Source organism: Athene cunicularia (genome assembly GCF_003259725.1).
Source record: "Athene cunicularia isolate RWA chromosome Z unlocalized genomic scaffold, athCun1 chrZ_part2, whole genome shotgun sequence".
Lineage (NCBI taxonomy): Eukaryota > Metazoa > Chordata > Aves > Strigiformes > Strigidae > Athene > Athene cunicularia.
In genome coordinates, this window is record NW_020799143.1 from 13,957,344 (window position 1) to 13,964,971 (window position 7,628).

The 7,628-nt window shown below is 45.4% G+C and overlaps 1 protein-coding gene across 2 annotated transcripts in view; it reads right to left on the reverse strand.

Annotated features, from left to right (window-relative positions):
* Positions 1–7,395, reverse strand: part of NTRK2 (neurotrophic receptor tyrosine kinase 2) — a 194,570-nt gene extending 187,175 nt beyond the window's left edge. For both annotated transcript variants that reach the window (XM_026866144.1, XM_026866143.1), the window contains exons 1-2: positions 7,324–7,395; positions 7,018–7,089 (exon numbers count right to left, since the gene is read on the reverse strand). The gene's annotated coding sequence lies outside the window, so the exon portion shown is untranslated. The remainder of the gene's footprint in view (positions 1–7,017; positions 7,090–7,323) is intronic.
* Between the last annotated feature and the right edge of the window lie 233 nt (positions 7,396–7,628).

A 7,628-nucleotide genomic window follows, 5' to 3' on the forward strand; every position in this document is an offset into this window, starting at 1 on the left:
GGGGTGGGGGTGGGGTGAATCCAGTGTGAGGCCTGAGATAATGACAAAATGGGTAATAATGTTGATTGCTTGGCTCGTTAAGATTTTATCACCTCACTTGCAATATGTATTTCCCATGCTGTTGCTCACAGTCTGTGAGAGTTGGGTTAAGATTTTGTTTTTGCTGTGATGCTCATATATGACAGGGTGCAGTCATCAGCCCTGAGGCTATTTACAATTGTGTTTGAGAAATTCAGGAATTTCAAATATCCTTGGACTGTTGACATTAACACAGTCATCTTACTGCTAGGAACCAGTGTGTTCCTGCATGTGGTTTAAGTTTTGTTCAGGGTTAAGCAGCTATTTAAAAGTATCACCTGTACATCTACCCCAAGGTTGAAGAATTATGAGTGGCTGAGGGTGTGGAGTACCATGGGCAAGTACCTAGAACAGTGAGCAGCTCCAGTGTATTGGAACTTCACTCCTGCACAGGTGCAGAATCCTGAAGAACTAGTAAAACATTTGGAAAAAGTATGCTGTCACCTGGGTAAATCCAGAGAGGCACAGCTCACTGCAACACACTGGGGCACGGCCCATGCTTACTGAGTGCTATTAAACACTGTTCAGCACCCTCAAGAGGAAGAGAAGGGCTCTGCAACTGGTAACTAAATTACAGAACCTGCAGCCACTACAAGCCTGAGGACAGGCGCTACAGCTGAACCAGAGAACCAACCCATGACAGTGTCAGTTGCTCCCATATAGAAGAAGAAATACAGAAGAAAATCCCCTCGCAGTTACAGGGTGATGATGAACCAGGCCCATCACGAGAACAGGAGGAGGCAGAGCCAGTGATAGTCACCCGATCCCTATCTCTGAGTGAACCGCAAGACACTGCAAAAAGATTTCAGCTGCCATCCAGGTGAGCAACTCATTACCTGGTTGCTCCAGTGCTGGGATAGTGGGGCCAGTAGTGTCTAATAATAATTACCATTAGAATGGTAGGGAGGCCAGGCAGCTGAGATCCCTGTCTACAGAAGGGGGCATTGACAAAACCACTGGAAAGAAGACACAAAATCTCAGTCTCTGAGAGGCAACTCCTGTCAAATGTGAGGGAGAGGTATCCCTTCAAGGAAGATTTGGTATGTCATCCAAGTAAGTGGACAACTATGGATAGAGGTATTCAATACTTGAAAGAATTAGCCATGTGGGAGATGGTTTACTGTGACCCAGACAATGCACAGCTACCCACAGATCCAGACGAAGTCCAATGCACCCGGCCCATGTGGTGGAAGTTCGTACGGAGCACACCATCGCCATATGCCAGTGCATTAGCAGTAATGGACTGGAGAGACAAAGAGGGACCAACAGTGGACGAATTGGCTCATCGACTATGACAATATGAAGAAAGTCTCTCTTCTGTCCTCGTTGCAGCTGTGGAGAAATTATCTCAAGATTTCCAGCAATTTAAAGAGAACATGTCCTACTCCCCATGTGCACAGCCTAAAATCTCGGCTATTAAGAGCAGTCGTTTCCCTACTCAAGAGAACCGGTACACACCATGGGGGAAGCTGTGTGGCATTGCCTGCGTGACTATGGAGAAGACATGAAGAAATGGGATGGAAACTACCTACCTACCTACCTCCTAGAAGAGCAGGTACATGAGCTGGAAGGAAAAACAACTACAAAATGGGGTTCTTTTAGGAGAAATGCTGCTCCAGTTTCCAGTAATCAAGTGCCCAATAGAGCAGAAAGGTTGACTTTGCTCATGATCTTGTGAGAAGAACTTCTGACTTGTATTCCCAAGAAGTGAGTGATGCAGATGAGGCTGAAACCCGTGCACACCACACTAACCCATTTGTCATTAGCAGCTATTATGACCAACGTCAGAGGGGCCCTGCCTCCAGCCAGAAGGAGGACAGGGACAACTGAGTTTACTGGACTGTGTGGATTTGATACCCTGGCACATCTGACCCCCAGCAGTATAAGGTTCTAGTGGACACTGGTGCTCAATGCACCCTAATGCCATCAGATTTTAAAGAAGCAGAAACTGTTTGTATTTCAGGAGTGACAGGGGGGTCTCAACAGTTGACTGTATTGGGAGGCCAAGGTGAGCCGAAGGGGAAAAGAGTGGGAAAAACACCCCATTGTGACTGGCCCAGACACTGCATGTATTCTTGGTGTAGATTATCTCAGGTAAGATTATTTTAAAGACCCAAAAGGGTATCAGTGGGCTTTCGGTATAGCTGCCTTGGCGACAGAAGAAATTAAACAGCTGTCTGTGATACTTGGTCTATCAGAGGATCCTTCTGTTGTGGGATTGCTGAGGGTCAAAGAATAATGGGTGCCAACTGCCACTACAAAAGTGCACTGATGGCAATACCGCACCAATCGAGACTCTGTAATCCCTATTAAAAAATATGCACATTATTTGTCAACTAGAGAGACAAGAAGTCATCAGCAAGATGCACTCCCCCTTTAACAGCCCCATATGGCCAGTACAAAAGTCTAATGGAGAGTGGAGATTGACAGTGGACTATCGTGGCCTGAATGAAGTCACGCCACCGCAGAATGCTGCCGTGCCAGACATGTTAGAACTTCAGCATGAACTAGAGTCAAAGGCAGACAAATGGTACACCACAACTGATATTGCTAACATGTTGTTCTCCATCCCTCTGGCAGCAGAGTGCAGGCCACAGTTTGCTTTTACCTGGAGAGGTGTCCAATACACCTGGAATCAACTGCCCCAGGGGTGGAAACACAGCCCCAACATTTGCCATGGACTGATCCAGGCTGCACTGGAACAGGGTGAAGCCCCAGAACATTTACAGTACATTGATGACATCATTGTATGGGGTAGTACAGCAGAAGAAGTTTTTGAGAAAGGGGAGAAAATAATCCAAATCCTTCTGAGAGCTGGTTTTGAACCATGGGTTAAGGGACCTGCACAAGAGATTCAGTTTTTAGGAGTAAAATGGCAAGATGGACACCAATGGATGTGATTAATAAAATAACATGGCTATTAATAATATTATTACTAAAATAACATAAGCTAATGCCCTACCAACTAACAGAAAGTAAATACAAGGTGGTGTGGGTTTCTTGAGACTGCACATTCCAAATTACAGTCAGATTGTCAGCCCTCTCTCTATCAAGTGACCTGGAAAAAGAATTTTATATGAGGCCCAGAGCAACAACAAGCATCTGAACAAATAAAACATTAAATAATTCATGCAGTAGCCCTGGGACCAGTTCAGACAGGACAAGATGTTAAAAATGTGCTCTACACTGCAGCTGTGAAGAATGGCCCTACCCAGGGTCTCTGGCAGAGAGCACCAGGGGAGACTCGGGGTCGACCCCTGGGGTTTTGGTGTCAGGGATACAGAGGATCTGAAGCCCACTATACTCCAACTGCTGAAGAGGTACTGGAGTCATATGAAGGGCTCTGAGCCTCTTTGAAGTGATCAGGACTGAAGCACAGCTCCTCCTGGCACCCCAACGGCCAGTGCTGGGCTGGGTGTTCAGAGGGAGTGTCTCCTCTACACACCAGGCAGCTGATGCCATGTGGAGTGAATGGGTCACATTAGTCACACAATGGGCCCAAATAGGGAGCCCCAGCTGTCCAGGAATATTGGAAGTGATCAGAAATTGGCCAGGAGGCAAAGATTTTGGAATGGCACCAGAGGAAGAGGTAGCACGTGCTGAAGAGGCCCCACCATATACTGAGCTACCGGATAATGAGAAGCGTATGCCCTGTTTACCCACGGGTCCTGTCGCATTGTGGGGAAACATCGAAGGTGGAAAGCAGCTGTATGGAGCCCCACATGACGGGTCACTGAAGCTGCTGAAGGAGAAGGTGAATCAAGTCATTTCGCAGAGGTGAAAGCCGTCCAGATGGCCTTGGATATCGCTGAGCGAGAAAGGTGCCCAGTGCTCTGCCTCTGTACTGACATGGATGGTGGCAAATGCACTGCAGGGGTGGTTACAGCAGTGGAAACGGAGCAACTGGCAGCACAGAGGCAAACCCGTCTGGGATGCTGAGTTATGGCAAGATATTGCTGCTCGGGTAGAGAATCTGGTTGTGAAAGTACGCCATGTACACACTCATGTACCCAAGGGCCAGGCCACTGCAGAACATCAGAACAACCAACAGGTGGATCAGGCTGCCAAGATTAAGGTGTCTCAAATAGATCTGGACTGGCAACATAAGGGTGAACATTTTCTGTCTTGCTGGGCCCACGACTCCTCAGGCCATCAGGGAAGAGATGCAGCATACAGATGGGCTTGTGACCGAGGGGTGGACTTAACCATGGATGTTATTGCACAGGTAATCCATGAATGTGAGACATGTGCTACGATCAAACAAGCCAAACGGTTAAAGCCCATTTGGTATGGAGGACGATGGTCAAAATATAAATATGGGGAGGTCTGGCAGATTGATTATATCATGCTCCCACAAACTCAGCATGGCAAACGCTTTGTGCTTACAATGGTGGAAGCAGCCACCAGTTAGCTGGAAACTCATGCCGTGCCCCATGCCACTGCCCGGAACACCACTGTAGGCCTTGAGGAGAAAGTCTTATGGGGGCATGGCACACCAGAAAGAACTGAGTCAGATAATGGGACACATTTCCAAAACAACCTCATAGACGCCTGGGCCAAAGACCATGGCATTGAGTGGATGTATCACATCCTCTACCATGCACCAGGCTCTGGGAAAATGGAGCGATACAATGGATTGCTGAAAACTACACTGAGAGCTATGGGTGGTGGAACTTCCAAACACTGGGACGTGCATTTAGCAAAAGCCACCAGGTTAGTCCATACCAGAGGATCTGCCAAGCAAGCTGGCCCTGCTCCATCAAACCTCCTACATAACGTGGATGGGGATAAAGGCCCTGTAGTGCACATTAAAAACATGCTGGGGAAGACTGTCTGGGTTACTCCTGCATTGGGTAAAGGTAAACCCACCTGTGGGATTACTTTTGCTCAAGGACCTTGGGTGCACTTGATGGGTAATGCAGAAGGACAGGTAAGTACAATGCATGCCTCAAGGAGATTTGATTTTAGGTGAGAATAGCCAATGAATTGAACTGTCAAATAACCCTGTAATTGCAATTGGTGCCCCACAACACTCCCCTGCCACATCCAAAGCTTCCTGCTCCACTGACTGAGCCAACTCCACCTCACTGCTCCAGCCTTAAAGTCTGTCATGACAGATGGAACCCAAAGTTATGGACTAAATGAACTCAGCAGACATTACGGAAGGATGACCCACAGACTAAGGGACTGATATCTGTGAGACTTGGAAAATAGGGGTGGTGATTCCTTAGGATGTATTTGGAACCTGAGGATAACGTGAATGATACAGAATAAGGGGTGGAGACTGTCCTGGTTTCACCCAGGATAGAGTTAACTTTCCCTGGGCTGAGAGGGAGCTCAGCTAGAGGGCTGGGTTGGGATCGATCACTGGAGTATTCCACATCATGTGATGTTATGCTCAGTATACAGGCGGACACAGGCTCTCTCACACCCGTTTCAGTTTCCAGGTCAGCGTGGTGGGATTTTCTGGTGCGGTTGGATCGCAGCACGGGGGGTGGGGCAGGCTGCGTACCTGTCGCCGTGCTCGGTAAGCCACTGATGCATTTCACCCATTTGGGACCTACTATTGTTACTGTTGGTTTTGTTACTATTACTAATTTTTTTTTATTCAACCTACAAATTTCTTCTTTTGGCCCTCCTCTATTTCACTGGGAGAGGGGGGAGGGGGGGGGGTGTGGAAGTAAACAACTGGCCACATGGCAATTGGCTGCCAGCTGAGTTCAAACCACAATACTGTTCCGCAATAAAGAGAGCAGTTAATGTTCTGGCAGATACAGATATTCAAGTCCACTTCCTTCCATTAATTAATTGCCATTATTTGGAAAACACAGGTGCAGAAAGAGATTTCATTTCATTAGCAAAGCAATCAGCCCTGCACTCTGTTCAACAGCTCTTCCCTATTACAAGGAAGTATCTTACAAGCCTGAGGCTTCACCTTACGCATTGCCAATCTCATTAGGACTTTAACAAAAGCAAGGGGTTAAGTTCTAAGTATATCTAATGAAGATTGATGGACTGAAACACTTGAATACTTGGCTAAAGAGGGTACCTGTGAGGAACTGAGCCCCTCACATAATCTCAAGTGTTTTGCAGGATTAGATCCATAGTCTTCTATCTAAATAGCAAAGCAAGCTATTCTGTAACTGTCTCACCAAAAGGCACTACAGTCTTTCAGGGACTTGTGCTTATACTAAAAAGAAACAAAGTCTTTCATTTTAGCTCATCATTTTTCTCTGTACTTTTATAAAGAAATTTGACCAGTTCTGCCTTTGATAATCTAAAGTGTAAGTAATCTAGAAAAACACAGTCAGAAAGCTGCACAGGCATGAATTCTGCTTCCTGTAGCTGATGAACCACAAATTGCATTTGGATGCGAAAGTAACCTCATTCTCATATTCTGCTTGGGTGCATTAGTTCAGATCTTGAGTGAGCTTCCCAAGTGAATCTCCTGGGTCATCCCCATGACTTAAGTTCATAGTCATACCACAGTCTCTGGGCATGCACACTGTTCAAATTACATTAGATGTGCTCCCTGCATGTATCTACTGCACTGCAGCTACTAAAACATGTTCAGCCCACTGAATCAGACTACAGCAAGTCAAACCTATGTCACTGAGTGTGATGCATAGTATGGACATCATACCCTCAGCATCAACTCACTCTGCTGAGACAGTCACTCTTTGTGCTACACTACTTACCACAGAAGACACAGAGCCCATAGAGACAGGATAATGAACTGGACGGTCTTTTTACCACCCCACATTATGTGGGATCTGCCAGTTCCCTACCATACATATCATGTTCAGGGTCAATTAATGACAGAAGACCATTATAAGTCCATCTTGTTAAAACATTTTTTATGAAGAAAATGGTAAAAGATAGAAATAAATTCACAATTAAATAAATTAACATGAGCTGGGCAGGCACTGTTCTACTCACATGTATTGTAGGTTGACATTTTTCACAAATGCCTGACGAGACACAAATCTTAAGCCTGAATCCACCACGGTTCTGTGAAAATACATAAAACTGTTAGAACAATTCACTTAAAATACAGTGGAAAGCATAATGATAATAATGGTTAAAATAAGAGCTTAGATGAAATTCAACAAGGCTGAACCACAATATCTGCAACTGTCCTCAATAACACTTAGCTAGGCATACAGTCTGGTGAGGTCTCTATATGCTTTTATAAAAGAAATATAGAAAAAATAGCTTTATAAAATATGCATCCCATATACTCACAGATTTTTAAGTCCGACATAAAATCCAACTTCATTGTCATTGATACTTTCTAATTTTCGCTGGTTTGCAATATAACTGTTGAAAAAGCAAGACAGAAGAAAATATGAAAGTTGATCCTTCCATGGCTTTGACTGTTCAGAGATCCAGCACTGATGTCTGAAAGTCAGCAGTAATTGCTGACCCACTGCAACTAACACTAAGATAGTTAGAGCATGTGCAGAGCAAAAAGTGCTCCTTAAAATCTTCCCATCATTTAAATGGTACTCTGTGGGACAGGACTGGAGGAGAAATAGTTGAGTTTTACA